General features: G+C 36.4%; 1 protein-coding gene across 2 annotated transcripts in view; it reads left to right on the top strand.

Annotated features, from left to right (window-relative positions):
• Positions 1-24,403, top strand: part of elfn1a (extracellular leucine-rich repeat and fibronectin type III domain containing 1a) — an 81,712-nt gene that overhangs the window by 52,453 nt on the left and 4,856 nt on the right. The window contains exon 1 of one of the 2 annotated variants that reach the window (XM_026257733.1): positions 22,947-23,092. The exons of the other annotated variant lie outside the window; for it this stretch is intronic. The gene's annotated coding sequence lies outside the window, so the exon portion shown is untranslated. Of the gene's footprint in view, positions 1-22,946; positions 23,093-24,403 lie in introns of those variants that run through there. 2 annotated transcript variants of the gene reach the window in all.

Below are 24,403 nucleotides of genomic sequence, written 5' to 3'. Positions count from 1 at the left end.
CAATAATTTTCTTTTTTCTTTTTTCAAAATCAACCAAAAAGGCCAGCAACAGAACATCTCCATCAAAACAGACCAAGAAGTCCACATAAGAATTTCTAAGAATTATTTTCTTGTATTTCTCCATGTGTGGAAACACAGCCACGATGTACTGTAGTTGTTAAACCGTTCCTTTAGCCATGTTTCCATCACACTTTACTGTTGAACGTCTAATGACTTGATCCTCAGACTTAAATGGATTACTGTTGTAGATCTGAGATCAGATTTTTATTTTTTTGGTTTAACAAAGGCCTCTCTAAAATGTCCATAATTTGGAGTTGATCACAAAATAAAGCTTTTATTTATATCCTGCTGCTTTGGATTCAGGAATTAATAACACACTTTGCAGAGAGGGAAGTCATCCATCTTAGAGCCCAAAGCTTTCACTTGGGCCGGTTCCCCAGCAACAGCCTTTTCCAAATGGTCCAAATGAACAGTGTGCCGGCAGATGAGCTGGAGGCATTACATGGCCGAGTAGACGGCCCCATGAACTGTGCTCCATGCTGATGATAACACATTGCCTAGAGTTCAGCTTATATTTTTAAATACCCTTTGCAAAGTTTCAATATTGCCTGTAAGTATATTAAGAAGTTTTTACTTATGAAGTCAGACTACATTTAAACTACTGTGTTTAATTTTAAAACGCATAATAAAAAATAAAAAAAGTAAATAAATAAATAAAATGCTGCAGACCCCACTTTAGTGTTGTAGAGTTTCAGTGTAAAAAGACTAAAATTTGGATTTTTGAAAACGATGGTGTGGCTGATTAAATTCGCTCTGCATATCCTTGATGATTGTGTAAACAATAACATCATGCTAATTGTTGTAGCTGCCAGAGATTAGCAACCAACTTCCTGTTTACAGCTTTACGTGCATTCCCAGTGCGCATGAATGGTCATGTGACATGCATTTTTGGTTGTGTAGTGTGGGCGGAAATAGTGAAAATTCTGAAACACAGAAACACTGAAAAAGCCAGTGTAGATGAGGATCGTTTTTCATTTAATAATGCCATTTGAAAAACAAAAATGCAATAGTGTAAACAGGTCCTTAAAGTGATTTCTTAAATACTTGTATGCTCACTCCGGCTCCAACCTGTCGTCCAACCAATACGCTCGTATAGGTCATTTGTCAAAATCCCAGAAATACGACACATCATAGCATATAATACAATTGCGGCCCTATCGGCAACAGGGATTTTTCATATTAATGTTTTGTACTCTTTTATTTGCGCTATAATTTGGGTTTTGTTTAGCTCAGTTGGTATATGGTAGTGTATGCGTCATGGGTTCGAACCCAGAGAACGCATGTGCTCATAAAATGTATATGCTCTATAAATTATAATTTTGCATGATTTCTGTGAGGGGTAGGTTTAGGGGTGGGGTTAGGTGTGGTCATTTGAATGAATAAGCCACCTAGAAAAATATGTACGAAAGACTGTGAGAATGGTGTAAAAAAAGTCCACAAATTGCATTTAAATAAATGCACATTTTGATTGGTAATGACGTTATACGTCATTTCATGATGACAGACTCAACACGATACTGTCATTATTCTGATGCTAGCTAGAAGGCGCTTAACTTTAAAAAGTAAATATACTGTAAGTCATGATGAGGTGCTTGCACAAACATCTGCATTTACGTACTAACTGAAAATTAGTTGATTATCATTTTTTTTATTTTACATTTATAGAATGTTGAATTCATGGAATTAATATGTGGATTTTATTGTATTTAATCATACATTTGCATTAATTAAATATGACAATGGCATCATATCTTTTATATATTTTTCTAATTTTTGACAGTATAACTGTCTCATTCTGTTATCGACAATTTCTAGTGTTTTGAAGGATTTAGTTTATTCAAGACTAAATTTAAAAATATTGAATTTAGTGAAAAGTAATTTATTCATTAAATTGTAATTTAAACAAATACTAATGAGATCAGGTTGGATGATTCGTGCAAATTCAGCTAATTTAGCTAATTTGCCTTTTAAAATATATGTACTGTAAATAGCTTAATTAGAACAACACTAAACATAAATAACACTATAACATAAATATATTTTTGTAGACACCGATGAGCATAACTGTAAAATATACAACTATATAACAATATACAACAAAATCAGCACGGCAGGATTAATAAAGATCCTATGAGATGGTGATCATCCATATGTGAGTCAAATGGCTGCTTCTACTGCTCTATTAATAATTAGAGTAATTAGAGCTTGCTTGTTAATCGAGGCTCACTCGGGCTGAGAGAGGTAATGATAAAGAAAATAAATGTGAGTTTGAGGCTGAGAGGCAGCTGTCACATGTTCATTACAGCGAGTGTGACTTCTCTCACTGCCGATGCTGATGAGCACATGGATCTCTTCCATAGACACTGAGCTCTCATCTGTGTCCTCTTGTCAAGGCCTGTATGGAATTGGTGCCTGCTGGATTCCACAACAAGCTCAGACTTTAACATCATTGCAAAATTTGATGTTCGCCTAATTGATATTTTGGTTAATTCGATAATGCTTGTAGAGGTATATTTATGCATTCCATAGAATTCTGTGGTGAAAAATGTGGAAAAGATTGTAAAATCTGTTCGGGCCTACTTTTCCCTTTTCAATCCAGACAAAATCAAGATTTATACAGGAAGATCTCAGTGTGACCATCAAACGCTCTCTGACTTCTTGGCCAGAGAAGTGATTGAGTGAAACAGGGCGTTTGTAGCATTTCAGTTTTAGGGGGGATCAGCCCCCTACTTGAGCATGAGCTGATGTGGCTCTGAGGGATATTTCTTGCCTTAAGTGCAAGAGATCATGAACTCGAATATTTTCAGTCAAGCAAAACTTGTATATAAAGATTAATATTGCATCTTGTTATACAGGTATCTGATATATATTTGGCTGTATCTATTTTGTGATTTCATTTAAACGGAGAGCTTTCAGAAAGGGAAATAAGCTCAGATTGCAGCCACTGCTTTCAGAGAGAGACATATAATCGTATAATTAGAGTGCTGACAGCTGAGGTAATCAAACATTTTTAGGGAAGCCGAGATGAAAGAGGAGTTTAAAGGTGAATGCGTAATTTTGAGAGCAAGCAGAATTGCAAAAAATAATGACTGTTTGCATGACAGTTTTCCTTAAAACACCTTCCATTTGCTATTGGTTGATCAAACAGGTAGCCCCACCCCAACTACCATGCTATTGGTTGAGCCACTGTTGCTGTGCTGGACTAAGCAATGCTTTAAATGCGCAACACAATGTTTACACTTTTCTGAGAATCAGTGTTCTGATGGCTTACTTACAAATGTTTCTTTAAATTTAGCTGTGATTTTAACAACAACAACAACAACAAAAATCACACACATCACCTTAATATAGAGTTATTTTGATTATTCAAAATAAAACATATAGTGCAATTATGAAATCGCAAAGTATATCGTTTAATTAAATATGTATATGTGCTGTGTCACAATGTATATGTGTTGTGATTTGGCTCAGCCAAGATGAAGGAACAGCCATCGACAGTAAAAGAAACAGCTGATCATAGCTGTATATGGATTGCCATTTTGAAATAAATTTAGTAGCAGAGCTACTGCAAGTGATTTTTAGTGTTGCAAATCCATTTATCCATTGCTGAAATTTCCGCATCTTCATGGAGAGCGCAGGTCATGGTTGCTTAGCAACGGCAGACGCCTCAGGAGCGCAACTGCCCGAGCGCTTTGGAAAGAAAGAGAAAGAGGCGCGTCTAGCGTTTTCCATGCGTTTTTAGGCGCGATATGTGAACGGCCCCTAACAGTGCTTAAAACAGGTGAATCAGTCGTGCTATTAACGTCATCACTACACAATTTCTTAATAAAACCAAAATTAATTAAACTGCCTTGTTTTCTTTTTGCCATGGCTATGATGCTATAACTGCAGAATGAATTAAGTACTTTGCGTGATAAATGGCCTCCAACGTTTATTTTCTATGAATCTATGACGTACTAACATATGTGGAATTTGCAGCGCAGCGCCCCCACACCTTGGTGCTCATTACAAGAATAGCATGTATAGTAATCTTTATTGAAGTAAATTAGGTTTTAATCACCGTCATGCATGAATGAATAATATTTTTGCTATTTTACACTTAATAATCCATCATGATCACATTACACAACTGAAATTGCACTTCAAAATATTCACATTGTCAATATTTTTTGAGACCCCCAAAAAATTCCAAATTTCTCGTTTTCAGGGGAGCCCATGTCTTATTAAGGGGAGCCGAGCTCCCCCTAGCTCCCCCGTAGTTCGCACTATGATAACGTTCATTTGGGAAGGCAACATACGCTAACTGTCTTTTCAAACTTGTAATGAGAAGCGCTTATAAACTGGAAGTTTTCCACCAAAATAGAAGCTTGATGGTGTAACATTTGAAAATGAAGGAATTAAGATAGTCTTCAGTGTTGTAATTTTTAAACAAAATTACTATATTATATTTAAAAAAATTATACAAAGAAATATTTCAATAGTAATATTTATTATTTAGTAAATATTTTGTAGAGTTTATATATATATATATATATATATATATATATATATATATATATATATATATATATATATATATATATATATATATATAAAATAGCACCTTTTAAAGCACTATCACAAATTTTAATCAGAAAAAAAATAATCTTTTTTTTTTTTTTTTTTTTTTTTGTCCAGCACCACCTACTACACAAACAAGAAGCTATTTTAGTGAGCGAAAGAAATCTGCTTCAACTTCAGCTTTCATCTAGCAAATAGACGTAAATTTAGAGGCAAGTATGCTGATACATGCTTTAATCTTGGGACAATGGGGTGGTTTAAAGTTCAAGAGAACACCTTGTCTTAGGCTGTAAGCACAACAACGGTTTAAACCTGAGGCCACTCACCTCTAAATAGGGATGTCTGACCATCTGCCATTGCTTTTTAGTGATTTAGGTGCAAAGTTGTATATCATACATTGCTTTTGCTTACAATATAAATTAACTCAATTTAAAGCATTAATTGGTGATTTTATAAGGTCTGCACCTGTATACAGACAGTATTATTGGTCATTGCTTGCATGCTGAGACTTGAGTACAAACACTAAGAGGCAAAGTAGACAGACTTAAGCCATTCACACCATAATCCTATGTAATCCTTAAAGGGCAAGGTAACTTCTTTGGCACATGTTCTTAACAACTCCACTCACCATCTAAAACTTGGAGAACATGTTGATGTGAAAAAGGTTACTACAAAGGTCAAGCAGCCTTAAAGGGACAGTTTGTCCAAGAATTTAAAATCTGCTGTTTGCTGTCACTTCAAACCTCTTTGACTTTCTTTAATCTGCAGAACACACACACATACGCTAAATATATTCAGTTTTTGTACAAGAATTGACAGTTTTGTTCTGGACCCCATTAACTTTCACTGTATGGAAACATTTTTCATAATTAAAAAAACATTCAATTTTATTTTTCTTCTTCAGTAGCACTTTATTTTACAGTCCTGTATCACATGTGCATCCAATGTACTTATTATAGTGATTACAATAACTAGGTACTAACCTTGACTAACCTAGGTAACTAACTCTGATGTTACTTTATATTACCATTAATTTTTATACAGTGTAAGAACACGTAAGCACATGTACTATAAAAATAAAGTGCAACCTTTTCTTTTGTGAATCTCATCTTAAAGAAATGCATACATGTTTGGAATGACATGAGGCTAAGTAAAAGACATTGTCTATTCTCTATCTATTCTGATAAATGAAAATTCTCATTAACTCACTTTCATGTTGGTCCAAGCTTGTATAAGTTTTTTTTTCTTCTTATTTGGAAGATACAGTAAATGAATGTTTAATATCCCCCAAAATTTTTGCTCCATTTATTGAAAGAGTGATGATATTGATCATTTGTGTTCTGAAGGCGAATGAAAGTCCAGTGGGTTTGGAATGACGTGAAGGTGAATAAATGATGACAGAATTTTCATCTTGGGGTGAAATATCCCTTTAAGATGTTCCAGTAAGATTAAATAGTTGAAAAGGTAAAGTGTATTTATGCAGAATGCCTTAGAAACATAATTGCTTTATAACTAAACAGCTCTCAGCATCCACATCAAACTCATGTTACACTCTGAGAAAACATGCTTTGTCGAACTATCATTTATTCATGTAGCATGCTTTTTTTTTATGTGCTCCTGAAAGGGTTTGGTACTGCACTACAGGTTTTTAGCTGAATGGATTCGCAGGCTGCGTTCTGCGGATATGGATTAGAAGATGGAATGCATTTTGGCGTCTCGGGCGTCGAGTACTCTCTCTCTCAGGCATGAGATGCAGTAGTAATGGCTGTATAATGCCTACAGTGATCTCAGTGATGACATGAGATAGAGAGGTGTGAGAAAAAGGATGCTTTGTGTGAAGTGTGGAAAGTGCCATCTAGTGGTATTAAAGGCCTGCTCTTTCATCTTGTTTGGCACGTAATCATAGCTTGTCTTTATACCTTGAAAGAACTTTCTCTCATGCATTTGTCAAAAAAGAGCACTGCCATTCGATAGCTCGTCCTCAGCAAAGCTGAATATGTAAAACATCTACTTTGACAAAAAGTCAGAAAGATTTTTGCTCTCTCTACGCTGATACAATTTAATCTATATTGTACTATATCCAAACGAAAGACCCATATATCTGCAAGGCCAGAAATATCATAAATTTTTTAAAGAGCTACTAATATAAAAACAGTTTATTATTATTATTTTCTTCGTCTAATTCTACAATAAAGTCTAATTTTGATTTATTTTACACTCTATTCTAGAGGGGCATCATACACCTACTTTATTTATTTATTTATTTTATACATGAATGAATGACTGATGCTCTAGTAAAATAATTATTTAATTAGTATAAAAATACAAATAAGTAACATTTTATATTATTTAATTATCAGCATTATATCAGTTATTCTGTTCTCTAGATATCATATTGGCATCTTCCTATTAGATGACCACTAATATTTAAAGATATGACTAGTTGTGCAGTTGTATTATAACCATTGAATCTCATTATTCCATTTAAATTAAATAAATAATAAACACAAAAATGTATTACTCCTACTCAAATTTTCAACTGATTGACAAGAGTGCATATAACAATTTTCATTTGTGTTCTGAAAGTGAATACAAGAGGGGAAAAAATAATAAATTAAAAAACTAAGAACTAAAATAAATAAATTGATTAATTCATTGATAAAAAAAAAACACAATCGTATTTGCTTACAAATGACCAGACACAAATTGGTGATGTTTAATGGCTAAAATAATCAAATAAAACCAACATTAATTTAGAGAATTTTTAATGATGACTTTGAATGATTACTGCAACTAAATATTTAAAGGAAGCCGAAGGAAACACAGTGTGAAGAGCCAATGAACTGTATTTCTGTAGGCGTGTAAGAGTGTCAAGATTGATTAGATGTTGTCATCTGATATGGAATCCTCAGCATCTTAGAGTCAAATGACTGTTTCTGAAGAAAAGAGTTCTGCAAACTAGCGCTTTTGTTAAGTTAACAAAAAATTGCCCCTATCCTAACTACTTAGAATAGACATCTTGTAGTGCTGCCTGTTCCCTATCTTTCTGGCACTATTAGTTATGTTGTGACGACATAGGGGGTTTACTTGAGAGCCCCAATTGGACTTTCAGAGAAAATGCCAATGAATTTTGGCTAGTGGATTTTGCATATCTGAGTCACTCCCCATGCATACAGGTATAAAAAAGGTGACAGATGCATCCACTCATCAGATTTTTGCTTTGGAGCCGAGTGGGTGAATGATTTCGTCTCCACAAAGCCTTTTCGTTCTGACTGGAAGAAAGAAGATGTTCCTGGTTGACTTGATGGCACAAACAGCGGTATCCCTGTTGATTCAGGGATTCCCTTGGGTGCTTCAAGAGAGCAATTTCTCATCAGAGACGGCTCGCTTCTTTTTAAAGATGCCATTCCGCCTGTGTTCTCTTGGTTATGGTCGTTACCTGTCCTTCTCTGTAGATGGCCATGAGCATTGATCATGAATATGAACAAAGTTGTAGATTTTTAAAAAGTTGTGTAATATTCATCAGTCAAATAATGGCTAAATAAAAAGTGAAAGTGAAAAGTGATGTAAAATACAGCCAAGTATGGTGACCCGTTAATTCGTGCTCTGCATTTAACCCATCCAAAGTGCACACACACAGCAGTGAACAAACACAAGCTGTGAACACACGGTGTGTGTAATAAAAAATACATATGACAAAAAGGAGCTAATTAAAATTCTTCACATTTTTCTTTTGTATTTCAGTGCTCTTGATTAAATTTTAAGTGAATATTGTTTTACTGTTGGGTAAACCAGTGCAATTTTGCAATGTTGTGCAATCATATCTGCTGTCATGAAAAATATATATTAACTACAGTGGGAATAGTTACGTGAAATCTTTTACGTGAATTATTTAAGTTTCCTTAGTTAAGTTGGAACATCTAACAAAAACACTCACTGACCTCCAGTGATATAATTTTAAGGGGTATCATGACTTTTGAATAAATAATATAGAAAAAGTTTGTAAAACAACTAACTTTTTGAATACATCCCATTTGATCCTGGAAATAAGGTTTCAGGTTTTTGAAAAGGTTATGACATAAAAATCCTAAGAAATATTTAATATTCAGCAGGCAAATACACGTTTACCATCAGCCATCAGCCCAACAACAACCAACAGTTAGACTCACGGCCTCCAGTGATTTCATGGCTGTCAGTGTAAACGGTGGCTTAATGCAGCTGAACTGTTTTGCCAGTGCTGGGTAACCAGGCATTTCGAACAGTTCTTTGATTCTCCGTTCTACTTTCATTGGGTGTATGGTAATGCGAGAGCGCGCGTGAGAGTGAGAGCAGCATGTTAGTTATGCGAGTAGACGAAGTGCCTGTGGAGGTAATAGTGTGAGCTCAGCTGGGCAGGAATGGCGACGAGGTCTCCCGGGGAAGTGAGGAGGCAGTGGAACAGCTGCAGTCTGTGAGGGGGGCTGGCTGACTCACACCTCGGCAGAAAGATGGAACCTGGGGATGGCTGTGGGGCGAGCAGGGGGTGGGCTGGCCGAGGTGCCCTGTTAGGGGCCCACTTACCAAGATGATTTCCCACAGATGGAAGATGGTGGCCAGCACATTAAAAAAAACAAAAAAACATGTCAGACTGAATAGCATGGCCACGTTAAATTCCCTATTCATCTGGCTCCTCTCGGCTTTGAAGAGCTTCCCCTCCTCGCGCCCTGTCTGATTTTAAAACATCAATAAGCAACAGCAATAAAAATGCAAATTCAAAAGTTTCTTGCACGGCCGTTATCAAAATGTGTTAGTCACTGCTTGTTTCTTCCTCAGCGCTTTAAGGACAATAAGGTTCAGTAACATGTCCTGAATCCTAACTGCTGCGACACTGAAATCATCTTTACAAGGAGCTCCATAACAAACACTGTGCATCTGTGCCAGTGTTATTGTTGCTGTTCCGTAGCTCTCAACTTTCAGTCGCCATCTCTTCTCCCTCTCGGTCGCTGCCCTCCGGAATTATGCCATGTCAAATGATTTCATCTCAAAAAGCGAGGGGGAAAAAAACAGGCTTATTTTCCAAAACAGCCATCTGGCAGGACAGCTCTCAATGTTTCTATCCACCTCCATCCAATTTCCCATTCCGGTCTCCACTCCACAGTCACTACGTCGCTGCGGATAGATCACACACGCAGGAGCTGAAATATTCTGACAGGCCTCGCTGCCGCCGAATTCTCTGCGTGATTGATTCCATTTCCCCATCCAACACCCCCCCCCCCCACACCCACCCACCTACCTTTCGCCTCATTCCTCCACTCTCTGCTGTCATTTGATATTCATATTTCCTGTGCTCGTGGAAATGGTCTTTTCGCTTATTTCTTGAATTAAAGTGAAATAGATCATACATTGTGCTCAAGGTGTTGGCATTTTCAAGCTCTTGTTTAGCTGCCTTTTACTTTCCACCGGAAAGGAAATGGAATCGAGTAAAGTTAAATGGAACAATGAGCAAGAGTGATGGCATTCTCCTTTTTCCATATTGTCTCGAATCCAATTTTTTTTTTTTTTTTTTTACAACAGCTAGTTCTGGTCCTCGAGTTTGATTATTTGAGTTTGCACCATTCCAGAACAGAGGATCCTGAACAGTGCATGAGTTTGTTGCTTTTTTTTCTATTTCTGTTGCCCAAAAAGATACACAAATCTCTGTTAAATAAATATATCTTTTGAAATCATTACTTTTGAACATTGGATGCCCCACTTTGGGCACCATATTATTGTGCAGTAAAACTACATTCCTGCTCTTGATATTGCTTGAATGTGCATATGTGTTTATGATGGAAGCCAGGCTGCCAAAAATGGCTCATGTATCTGATATTTGAATTTTTTTCATCTGGAGAAAAAAGGTGAGCACTGCAGAATTTCAAATATAAAGTCATGCATTAGTTTACATGTGGGCTCTTATGTTAATGCGTCGTCAACTCTTCAAGTCATAGCTCTGAAACCGTCATCACTGTTTAACGTTGACATGACAGATGGGGAGAGGGCTGGGAGTTTGTACAACATCCCACGGCTCACTTATAAACGTCATGCAGGAATACCTCTGCAAAGGATCAAGGCCACTTAAAAAAAAATTGGAGGAATCTATATTCTGTGTTGCTTGGGATGTATTTTCTTCTAATAGAAGTACTCCCAGAATAATGTGGACAAAGAATATTTTTCATTGAATTACTGGATGTCACAAGTAAATAATTGTTATTGGAGTTGGATGTGTTGGAATCCCTAGAGAAAACAGTTTTCTATAATGAAGTACCTTGTTCTTTTCCACAAGAATACAGAATGCAGAGAAGAAAAGATCTGTACTAATTCAATCAGATTTAGTGACTGTCAGTCCTTTCTAAATGCTTTCTTTTGGTCTGGAACATTTTGATAATTGAATGTCTGGCCTAAAAAAATAAGCATTTGCTCTTTTCCAAAACTTAGACAAGTCAGCATAAGTTAAGTAATTTTGGCCAGATTCTAGGGCAGGATTGCATGTATATTTTGCATAAAATACAATCCAAAATTGCACTGCAATATGTTCAGTGATACATAAATAAATGTAGGGGAAAGTAAATGCTATTTACAATATTATACTTAGAATTCATTTAACATTGAAAATTATTAAAGGGTTAGTTCACTTCCAGAATACACATTTCCTCACAATTTCCAAAGCCCCATGTCATCCAAGATGTTCTTGCTTTTTTTTTTTTTCTCTTCGGTTGATAAGAAATTAAGGTTTTTGTGTAAAATATTTCAAGACTTTTTTTCGATACAGTGTACTTAAATGGTGGCCAATGGGTTGAAGGTCCAATTTGCCTTTTTAATGCAGGGCTCTAAATGATCCCAGCCAAGGTGTAAGGGAAGGGTATCATCTAGCAACAAGACTGGACATTTTCTAAGAAATATATATATACATTTATATACTTTTTAACCACAAATGCTTGTCTTGCACTAGCTCTGTGATAAATGTATGTGACTTCATTCATTACATAATCCTGTTGTTATATTTCGGTTCACAAAAGGATGGTTCAAAAAACTCTTCTTTTTTTACTCCAACTTCAAAATCAGCTGACATCGTTGTTTTACCTTTTCTTTTCTTTCTTTTTTAATGTAAAGGGTGTTTGATTTATTTGCATGTTTGCTTTGTAAACACTGGGTCGACTTTTCCAGACTGATTATGTAATGCATGAAGTCGAGCTAGTGCAAAACGATCATTTGTGGGTAAAAAGTGTATACACTTTCATTTTATTTTTATTTTACTTATTATTTTTTATTTAATTTTTTTAGAAAATGAGCAATTGTTCTGCTATATAAGACCCTTTTTCCTTGGCTGGGATTGAAGCTGCACTGCAACTGCAATCTGGACCTTCAACCTGTTGGCTGCCATTGAAGTCCACTACATAGGGAAAATTCCTGTAATGTTTTTTCTAAAAAAAATTTAATCTCTTTTCAACTGAAGAATGAAACAAAAAATAAGATCTTGGATGACACTGGGGAGAGTAAAATCATCAGGAAATGTTTTATTCTGGAAGTGAACTAATCATTTTATAATCAAATACATACATGCTGCCTGTACTGAAATCAATTCCAAGTCAAGTCTCCCATTTACTTCACATGATACTGCCCATGTATGGTATCCAAATCAGTCTATTTTGATGTTCCATGATCTTAAAATGCAGAAGCCATCTGTAGTAACTTTAGTAACCATTTGGTCAGCTTACTAGTTTTTGAAAATAGGTATTGTTGTCTTTTATTTATTCTCAAACGTCTGTTTTTGCCCTGTTGCACTGTTTCATTCTCATCAAGCAACATATCCAAATTGCTACTTGTATACTACATTTCTATTGTCATCTAGCATGCGATGGCGTTTTCTCATGAACACGACGTCTGTTTGATGCTGTTGTTTGTTGTGATGGTGATATGAGGTTAATCTCTGTTGGGGGGAAGAGCATGCTAGCAATATGCTTAGCTCCAAGTTACCAGATGTTATGCCCAGAACACATTATGAGTTCACTTAATAATGAGGCTTTGTAAGAGGTTTCCATGGCAGCAGCACAATGCCCTTGCTTTGTGTTTTGCTGTGTCATGTTTACATAAGAGGATTTCCTTACGGAGGTTATTCAGTCTCAGGCTTTTTGGGGCCCTATTTAATGTGATCGTGTCCAGTGTTTCTGTGCTGTAAGAGGTTCCACTCTAATGAACGCTTTACAGTGCACTGCATCTATTTAATGCACGTCCAATGGTTTGGCAATCACCAAATATCATCTTTTAGAGTAGAGTACATTACTCTAATCTAAACCAATACAAATGTAAAAAAAAGACAAAGGAATACAATATATATATCAATAACAGAAAAATATGGCGTAACACCCCAAATTTATTTCTTGTTATGTTGTTTTTCATTAATAAATGGTGCCACTTTTCCATTTTGGGCAAACTGTCCCTTTGAGAAAATCGTGACCATTTCTTTTATGGTGTTTTTCGATGGTCCAGCCCTTCTTCGTTGGATGACAAAAATGAAAGAGCAACCAGATGGTGCACAGGGCCACATTAACCCATCAAACTGTGTCTCATCTTCTTTCCATCTCCGTTTTCTCGACCGGAGCTGGCTGATGATGTGCTGCAGGCTTCCATATCCTGAGTCAGCAGTGGGAACGGAGTCAGCTCCCATCCTTCTGCCTGCAGCTGCTCCACGCAAAGGCCACAGCACCGAGCGAACAAGTTGATGGCCTGGAAAATTGCATTAAAACCTGCAGGTCTTATTCCTCCGTCCATCATGTACATTTCATGTGCTAAATCAAATTAGTCCCATTATAGATTGACACCATTTCTATGGAGAAACAGGTGCTTTACAACCTGATTATTGTCATATCTTTAAGTTGAATTACCTGCTAGGATGGAAATATGGGACATTGAAGATTTTGTTCTCTCGGCTGTGTTTAAGCATTTTAAGGTTTATGAGGGCTTGTACTGGATTAAACCTGAACATGAATGGTTATTGTACCTTCTTGTGTTGCTTAAAGTCAAAGTGGATAATTTCTGTACCATTAGCATCACCAAATGCCATTACAAAAATAATGAATGTTTTCAAGCAAGCAAACGTTTTCCCCATCTGCTATTGGTTGATCAAACTGATGGTCTCCCTCCAAACTCATGCCATTGGTCGAGCAGATGTTGTTGCTGGGCTGATCATGTTGGTTGCACAAACAAAGCAGTGTTTTGACAGCACCACGGGTTTTACATTCTTTGATTTGCATATGGTTGTCTTTGCATACTAAGTGAATTAGGAGAAAGTATGGTGTGCTAACACAATTACACACTTCACCTTTAATGAGTCTTGGTGCTGCCATGAGGATGAAGGGCTAAATGAGCTCTGTCATTTTTCTGCTGCCATTCTTTTCTCTGGCTATCCATTCTAGCAGTAAACTGTAAAATTGTGCATTTCATTAATTAAATATTCAAATATTCCCCCTTTCCTCTAAATTAAACCCTAGAGGTTTTCTTTAGTTTACTTAGGCCAGTTGACTTCAGGGCTGACTTCAACAGCATGCAGTCTTCCTCTTTTTTTATTTTATTTGAAAATATACGTTTAGTCTTGAATAAACCATTGCAATTATACAGCACCTTATATCATGAAAAAAACTGTGTTTTTTTTCAAAGATGTCATGTAAAAGCTGGTCAAAAGTGTACATAAATAAACAAAACATGGTTTAGGCCTGTCAAACATCATGTCTACAAATATATAGAAGGTATTTTTTATTTTTTTTTAGTGGATGTACTGTATGAAGTCAGTAGTTCATTAATTTAACAAACATTATATTATTATTATTATTATTATTATTATTATTATTTATGCATATACTGCAACAGAGTGCAATCTCCATTACAACCCAGAAAACTAACTAGCCATGGGTTCCCTTGAGATTTTCCTATGGCCTTTTATGATGAGGTTTTTCAATTTGTGAGTAAAAAGTCTATAGGGAACATAACTTGATGATTTTGTTGTACAATGTAAACCGCACACACTAACAGCCCAAACGTTATGTAATTTCTTATTCCAAGCAATGTTTTATTGTGTTTTCCGTATGGGTGTGTGTAATTTACACTGTAGTGCAAAATGTCCAAATGTCTTCAATCTAAATATACTACAGACATTTTTTTTTAAACATAAGCTGAAAAACCCATTATAAAAAAAGCATAGTGAAATCTTAAGGGAACCCATGGCAAATATATATATATATATATATGTATGTATGTATGTATGTATGTATGTATGTATATATATATATATATATATATATATATTCAGATTCATAATAGACATTTGGTGTAAAATCAAATAATAGAGGCAGTAACTTAAATAGGACATGTTAAAAAAAAAAAAAAAAAAAGCTTTTGAAACCCATTTCAGCATAACGTGCTCATTTTAAAATCCATCAAATGCACAGTGTCTAGTGATCTGTCCTTGAGGCACAATAGCACCAATATGCTGTTAAATACAGCATATCTAAATATTCAGACCTGTGAAAGAAACTGATATTGACAGAATTTGCAAGGTCACATTTGAGTGTAGCATATGGAGAGAGTCATCCGGTCATCTGTTTCACCTTCGGTTTATATTTGCAGGCGACGCCAATGGGCATGAGGAAATAATAGGCTTTGTCCCAAAAACAAATGAATCTAAAGTAACCGGAATTGGCACAATGACGCTCACTTATCAGCAAGTACCCGCTAGATAAAGATAATTAGTGTGCGGAGCCCCAAGGCAGTCTGTGATCTTGACTGAGCCGTTTGGGGTGAACCTGAAAGTCGGACCTGAAATTGTGTCTCCACAGTCATAAGAGAAAGTCCAGCTCCCTTCACACGGAGAGGTCTGGGCAGGGCAGGACCACTGACTCTCAATTCCAGCCAGTTCTTCTCCGGTAATTAACGTACAGCGCTAATACCATCTGATACAAATGAAGCACGACTCCTACCTCCTCATAATTCTCTCTCTCACTCGAAAGTAATTTGAGGGGTCGATGTGCCGAATGTCCTCCCCTCCCACGAGAGCTGGCTTCATTACAACTGAATTGTTTCAGCACCTCTGAGCCCTTTCTGTGCAACTCTTTTATGTTTTCCTGTGACACACGTATGAATTTGAAATGACTTCAAATAAGCAGCCGGAGAACATCATAGCAGGACGGCCTCAGATGGGTTCAAACTCCTTCAGAATGCTGCTGAAGGAAGACGAAAGGAAGCGAGGGTGGGGATGAAAATATGAGGGAAATGACAAGGAGGAAAAGGGGTACTTGGGTAATTTGAGGGGCGGAGAGAGAGATGAAAGAAGCAGGGGGCAACATAAGGGAGGATCTGTGGTTCAGGCTGTGCAGAATTCATAAATCAAAAAAAAAAAGAGCTAATTAATTTAAGCTAGCAAACAGGATATATAACTGTAATTTGGATTTGAACTTAGTAGAATGGAAAATTGCATACTATACTGTATATTACACTTTTAACTATGAATTAGATTTGAGCAAGCTCTTAAAAGCCTCATGAAGTGCATTTTTAGCTGTAAATGTATTATGTTTCTGCATTTTCTGTGTCAAAGAAGTTCAAATATATTTTAATTGATAATTTTCCATCCGCATTTTGGCTTTATGCCACAAACACTTTATTTTAAAGTGCTTTACCTCTTTCCAAAGCAAAATTAAATGCCCACAACCATGATTAACATCTTCATTGCAACGTATAAAACATGACATCACAAATTAGGCAGTTTAAACAGTGGAAACTCACCTTTTAAACTGGAGAGTTAGCTTTAAGGAAACTTGAACTTTTTTATTGTAGCGTAACCTCTTGTATGGGTAAATATCAAGGGCATTTTGACATTTCATGACCCCTTTTAAATTGTAAACGTTTCCTATCGCTGCTGCAGTTCAGTCTGACAGTTCTGCTGACGGCTCTTGGGTGGTGAGATAGTTACAGTAGTCAGTGTATCTGCGTCCTCTATGAGGCGTGAAGGTCCAACCAACTGCACTTTGCTCAGAGTGATGTTCTCATCACAGAGAGTTGAACCCTCGAGGCTCTATAGAGGAGCTGCTCCGTTCAGTCTAACAGGATTTCCACCAGCAGCCATCGCTACTCACATGGGATTCTCCAGCACTGCTTTCAATAGTTATATGTGTAGAATTCAGTTTATGATGCGGATCTAGAAGATTTATAGATGCTCTCAAGAAGTATTCACTGGCAGTTATTAGTATTTTAGAGTCTGAGCACATGCTGGCAAACAGTCTAAGGATGATATCATTCCTCAGAGGTTGCTTTTTCACAGCTGAGGAGACTCAAATGAGTTCTCGGTTATGTTTTGCTAAAGATCCACTCTTAAGAGTTTTAGATAACCAAAAAATAATAATAAATAAATAAATAAAACTATTGTTGTGGGTGTATAAAATATGTATTGTAGATTTGACACTATTACAAACTAAATGTGGAAGAAACACTCAGAATATGGCATCATAACAATGACATGAAGAAACAGAACAAGCTAAATCCAGAAGAACTGTGGCAACATCTCCAAGATGGTTCAACAAACCTCCCTGCAAAGATATCTGAAAAACTATGCGCAAGTGCACCTAGGACAAAAGCTTATGTCTGTATGCAAAAAAAAAAAACCCTTTACAGATTCGATTGATGTGTTGCTCTTATCGGTACGATCAAAACTGAAAGTGTAATTTAAGTTATTTTGGGGTTATCAGAAGAAAATGACTCATAACACATATACGCGTTAATCGACTCCAGAGGGTTAAATGCAAAGGATGGTCACACCAAATGTTGATTTAATTTACTTAATATAAGTTAATTGATCGATAAAACCTATTTATGACATAATTTTTGACAGCATCGCCATTTCACAGCATTTTTACACACGTGTAGTACTTTTAACAATACTGTAACTTTGCAGGTAGGTCTCTTGAAGTGTGACGTTGCAACAGTTCTTCTGGACTGAGTCTGTCTCAGTTTGTTCTGTTTCTTCATGTTATTCCAGAAAGACTGATGATGATGATGAGATCAGATCTCTGTGTGCAGCATTGGCTGCTGTCAGACTCCTTGTGCAAACAAATATCTATTACAATTACTGGCAAAATGAATGGTTGGGAATGTAAACTGATATTTCCTACTGACACACTACGGTACAGCAAAAGATAGAAATAACTGACTGAAAACATTTAGTTGGTGAAAGTAAAGTCAAGTTAAGTCACCATTGTTTATATAGTGCTTTTTACAATGTAGATTGTGTCAAAGCAGATTTACATTATTAAACAGAAAAATAGTGTGCTGTTCTTCTCTGCACCTGACAGTGTGTGACATTAAGATTTCCTCTGAAACTCTGGAGGAGACACGTGTGAGGTTTCTGTTGTCTTTTATCAGGAGAAAGCAGATCTCAAAACTCCTGCCTTTAATTTCTCTGCAGAAACAATTGAGATACTAAAGAAATCTCACTTGTCATTTTCTTTCCTAATGGATTGTTGCTGCTTCATTTTAAATGGCCAGAACAATGAACATTTCACTAGTACTAAATGCGTGGTGAAAACCTTTGAGTTTATCTAAAGCTCTCTCATTAGCTTGTGCATAGAGAACAGCAGAAAAAGCCATCACTGCTCTGCATGCTCGCCAAAGCGAAATGTCACCCAGACCAGGGAGCAGATGTGCACTCCCAGAGGAGGCTCCGTCTGGCTTGAAGACCCTGACTGTTCTGGCCTACAGCACACATGGCCTCCGCTGGACCATGGAGACTCAGGCTATTAATGAGGAATGGACAGAGGAGAAAGCAGAGCTAGGAAGGGTCCCTACAGACACTATTACCATTTGTTTATGTAACTCATTTAAGTGTGGAGTCTTTTTCAGCAACACATGCCCTATGATGTTAATGGAATCATTCATATTTATATTTGCAAGAGATTTAGTATGTTTTTAAGGAGCTTGGGGCCAAACGCAAGCAAAAACATAAGGAACAAAATGTGAATATAAATGATGGCTTATGCAGATCGTGTTTGTTTTTGTCTGGGTCCATTGTGAACATAGTCCATGTTTGTTCTTACAAGTCATGCAGCTCATCTGTAATGTATGCCGACACTTTGGGGTAAAATCAGTCCAACTGGAGCGAGTCAGGCTGGACAAACAGCATGTCTATGTTAGATTAATGAGTACAGTCTCTGTTGGTTTACCCAGAACTTTACCTAAAGCGGGTCTAGCCTCCGTATCCTGCTGGCCAAGGTTATACACACTCTTGGCCTTTGCCATTTTGTTGCTTTAAAGGTCACAGACTTGGGAGAATGGGCCACAGGATAGAGGCAGTTTTTTTTTTATGCCTGTTAAAGCCATCAGTCATCCCACTTCACATTTTGCCCTGATGGATTTCTTATATTCGTTTCATGGACATTTGAGTTTGGTAAGTAAAGTTTTAAGGATAGAGGAAAGTGCTTTTGTAATTTGCCTCTCTGTTCTCTTTTCATGCTCAGTTGGAGACTAAGCTGCAAAGGAACTTCACTGCTTTAAAGATCATCCCAGTGTTCCTAAGTGAGCCATCCACTGGCCTATTTTTGTAGATAGCCCAAATGACAGTAAAAAAAAAGAAAGAAATGTATATATATATATATATATATATATATATATATATATATATATATATATATATATATATATACATATATGTGTGTGTGTGTGTGTGTGAGTTTGTGTGTGTGTGTGTGTGTGTGCGTGCGTGTGTGTGTGTGTGTGTGTGTGTTTGTGAACCATTTAAAAATTCCTATATTGTTGCATTGATGCTCATAAAATGTGTCCACATTGATGTTCAATAAAATTTGTGTCTTCATCAATTGCACAATTACAGAAATCAGATTAAATTAATAACGTACAAATAGTTTTTATTTTACTTTTATGTATTTATTTTTTGTTTAAAACATTGCCTGATCATTGACAAGACAGAATGGAAAAATTAAGTGAAACTCTGCGCTTCTCCAAATGCTAATTGGAGTCAATTAGGGAGATGAGATTAGAAGTGTGGGTTGCACAGGTGCCCTGCCTTTTAAATGAAGTCACGCAAATCCTGCTTACTCCTCGAGGAAGGTTTGTTAGTGTAAACAATGCATCCATTCCAAAGGCTTTCACAGGCCATTAAAAAACACTTTTTATAAATTAGATGAAAAGGTTATGAAAACATTCCTAAAGACTCATTTGTGTTATTTGTTTAGGCAGATAGTGCTTGTCTGTAATTGTGAGTTACATTAAGGTCAGACTGCATTTTAATGATTTATCGATCCAGAAATCCAGATATTTTCACAAACTTATTCTTGACACTCACTCTAAATTCCCAATGGTGTGATAAGATGGTTTTGGTGAACCTGAAGTCTTGGAAAACCTTTTAAGTGACACATTTTCCAGAGTCACCCCATGGGGTTTTCTTTTTGGCTAGATGTGTTTCATAAGAAATATTAATTAAAACATACATTTTTTTTTAATTATTGTTGTGTAGCAATTCTGGTAACACTTCTGGGTAAATCTTTATTTTGAGTTGTCCGTCTTGCATGTTACATGCACTTACTGTTATAATAACAATAAATTATGCAAATTAACCCCAAGACAAATCCTAACCCTAGCCATTTAGTAAATGCATGTAATTAAAGTACAGTAAAAGTCCCAAATCGCCATCCAAGGCCGCACTTGCTGAACGCATGAATGCGAACAGATCCGATGATTAGAGACAACATTACTACAATACATCATGTGTCATTCACCAGTGAGAAAACTTTCAGCAGACACACAGCATTTTTTTTTTTTTATTACAATCATATTTGGTTACAACATATGTGAGAATGCAGTGCTATGATTTGTGTGAAGATTCTTTAAAAAATTAATTGTGCGCCGTGGCAATAACAGCATGTGAGCACAAGAGTGAGTTTTAATTTTTGGGTGAACTACACCTTTAAGACCGTAAGTGAATTCCAGTCCCTGTAGCACAGTTGCCTCATTCTTTCTGTTTGTATGGGAAACATCTGTTCAGAGGGACTCAGGATCTATTTCAAATGCCGTTCCAACCCAAACTATGGTCATGTCACTGCATAGCACCATTACTGATGTGAGAGGCTCTGGCCACATCCAGACAGGCTTTTCAGTCCAACCAATTTCACATGCATCCAATAGCTCATGCCAAGCCGCTCTCAACACATGGCTGTCCGTGCTCCTCCTCAGGCACCCCTAAAAACAAAGTGAATTTCAGTAACCCTGCCTGCCAGCAGCCACTAATGGCATATGCAGAGCGAGAGTCATTAATATGTGTGGATGAACATGCAGAACAGACCGATGAGAGGGCACAAATTTGCAGGAAGGAAAGTGGTAATGCTTGGCATAATGTTTGAGTTTGGGATAGAAATGTGCATTGTTGGAAACCGCTGTTAATTCCAAATGCTGAATAACAATTGCATTTAATCCCTCCCTCAGGCCTCATTCAGATTCAGACAAAACAACTGTTAACACTGGCTTCTCTGTGACTCTGTCCTCTTGTCCAGATTTCACTCTCACTGGTTCTCTGAAAAGGATCAAAAGTGGATTTATTCAAACACAATTGCTTGGAGGTTATGAATTTTAAAACTTCACTTCAGGGTTTGTGTGACTTTTTACTAGTCGGCGGGTCATTGTTTACCTTGTGTAAATGACTCAACATGCTGTGCAACATACATTGCTGTTTATACAAGCTGTACATTGACAGAGAATGTGTGAGTGGAAAGTGTCCGCACAACTGAGATGACGTGGGTGAGAAACAAGTGTGGATATTGCCACATTTGTTGCTTGCATTGTCAATGACAATACAGAAACAGCCATGATACACTCACTTATAGTTTCTATATGATTCTTCATTAGTTTTAGGTTGGTTGGCTCGAATTTAAGCTTGTATGTGAATACTCTGCACTGGGAGAGTTTGTGGACAGAATTTCTCCTCCAGCTATTACCATGTATAGAATATAAAAATATGAGCCTGGTTTCTCCCAAGGTTTTTTACACCATTCTGTCACCGATGGAGTTTTGGTTCCTTGCCGCTGTCCCCTCTGGCTCGCTTAGTTGGGGAAACTTAATTTCCAATGATATTGTCAACTTTATTGCACACAATCTGTATTTCTTAAAGCACTATTTAAATAAAGGTGTCTTAAAAAATATGCTACAGTGTTGATAATATCCAGTAAACCTACATTAGATTAAGGTAATTCACACTACCACTCAAAAGTTAATAAAATATTATATGATTATTTTAAAAAGATGAACACTTTTATTTAGCAATGCATTTAACACAAAAAGTGCCAATATGACAACTTGGTTTAAGCATGGTAATGGATATGTAGTTTGTTATTTGGGCTTGGGGGAATAGATCTGCTATGCTGCTCCTGCTTCTGTTGGTTATTGCTGTTGCTATAGCTTATTTCTGTTGCTGCTGCTGCTTCAAGTACAGGAACTTGCTACCGCCAATACATACACAGATACACTGCTGTGAGGATTTAAGACACTGCTACTGCTAATGCATGAATAGCATATATAACAATCTGTTGCAGCTCTATACAGGTGGAGCTGGGGAATTGTGAAAGGAAACTGCTCTTTTCTGCTAACCAGCAGATGCAACATGCAACATGAGCTAGTCATCATAACTTTCTATTCATAATAATAATAAGAAGAAGGTTTTTTTTTTTTTTTCAATTAAAGTTATGCCTTGATTTCTTGAGAAATTCTGAGAATGAGAATTCTTTTTTCAAAAACATAAAAAAAGTAAAGCCCCAAATATTAGAATGGTATTGTAAGTCAAGCATTTGTTCACTCATTCAATATTCACTACTCAGTGTCACTTAAAGCAAAGAGTAAGTGAATGGAAATGTCAGTTTTCAGTGTAGTTCCAGACAGTATCACACTATATGATGTTAGATTTAGTAAATGTAAATGTAGTACCATACATCATTTGCTAAAAGTTGGTCTTGTCTTGTCCCATGGTTAATCTTCTCAATGTCTGACTTCAATCTTATTAACCTAGACACTAGCTCGCAGGTCTGAAAAAAGCCGAACCAAGCAGAGAAAGGTCATCTGACTAAGAATATGACCTCTGATCTTTAAGTGTCATTGATGGATCTGATTGATTGGTGCTGTAGCATCCATTACCTTGAGCTGTCATTCTGATCTCCATCCACCATAGAATATATCCACCTGCCGAGGTTCCTGCTCTGCACCTGTCCGTGACACTGAGGGCTCTCGTGTCAGCAGCTGCCATTCTGGCCAGCAGATATCTGTTTGCACAGGCCAGCTGAAAGCAGGTAGCGGCACGGCCTGAGGATTAAACCGTCCAGAAAGCAGTGTGGCATGATGAAGCTGTCTATCAGCCTGTCACCTGCCTGTCCAGTCACTGTCCTATCAGTCGCCAGAGAAAAATATGGGCCATGAGCAGGTGAGGCAGGTGCATGGTTTTCGTGAATACACTTTTTTTTCAACACAATTTTTTCCACCTCGAAGTAAAAGTGCTTAGCTCCAGCAAATAATAGGAGCTGTCAAGGGGAAGCCTTAAGGTTTTTTTTTTTTTTTTTTTTAATTTCCAATTACATTACTCTACTGACTGTTAATACACTATTTTACAGTGGCTTGGTTGTCTTTCACACACCTAAGAATGCAAACACCAGGGAAATATATTCACAAATCTCTTTGTAATGGGATTGCATGGAAAAATTTAGTCACTGGTGTATTCTAGAATCTTGAATTTTAACCACATGGGGAGCCTAATTTGATTGCAGTGTGGCAGGAAAGTGGCAGTTAGAAGAAATGGGATATGATTACATTGGCTTTGGTTCACAGGCATAAATTAAAATTAGGGGATGACTACCAATAAAATAAAACAAAAGAAAATTGAATAAAATTACTTGGATCCTGCTTGCTGATTAATTAACCACCTATATCAATAATTGCAATATTTTCTGTAGACAAGTAAACAATTGATTAAACAAACAGTGGATTTGAATTCAATATTTTGTTTGTATTTGCATGCCATTGAAAATTAGTCCACAGCAATACATTTGTCACTTGACTGACAAAATCTGCACTAAAATTGTTAAAATGAAAAATATTATTATGAAGTTTATGTGCAAATCAAAGTTTCAATGTTACACTTTTTGCATTTTTTCCCATTTTTATATGTACAGGCAAGTTATGAAAATTATTTTCTCATTCTGATGAAACTAGTAATATCAATCAAAACAAATCACTTCTGTGTTTCATAGTTTGTCATGAATGTGATTTTTCAGAGACAGACACAAAGAATCTTAGAAGTTTGAAGTCTCAAGGGGGAAATGTGAGTGCACTTGTCATGTGTACACACGTATTTCTATAAATAACCACATCGCCTGTTTCCTTGTCCAATTCTTGCATGTCGCTCACTAGCCACTGTGTTGATATTATCATCTCTTGTGAATAACAACAGTATGTGGAAAATATGATTCATGGTGTGTTTGTCATAGATTCAGAGCAATATACAAGTCTGAGATGATCATAAATTATTTTATTTTGCTTTCTAGAATTGAGAAGAAATAAAAACTAAAAGAAAGAAAGAAAAATACATTTAAATAAATAAAAATAATTATTACATATTATATTATCAAAACAACATTTTCAGTAAAAAAATAAATGTAGTAGAAAAATAAATAAGAATGTCTGATTTGGCATCTCATTATTTTGCATTAATGACAGCAGCAATCAGGCTGCATGAACT

The sequence above is a fragment of the Carassius auratus genome, unplaced genomic scaffold, assembly GCF_003368295.1.
Source record: "Carassius auratus strain Wakin unplaced genomic scaffold, ASM336829v1 scaf_tig00214480, whole genome shotgun sequence".
Lineage (NCBI taxonomy): Eukaryota > Metazoa > Chordata > Actinopteri > Cypriniformes > Cyprinidae > Carassius > Carassius auratus.
The sequence above is the reverse complement of the archived record's forward strand: the minus strand, read 5'-3'. Positions and strand labels throughout refer to the sequence as shown.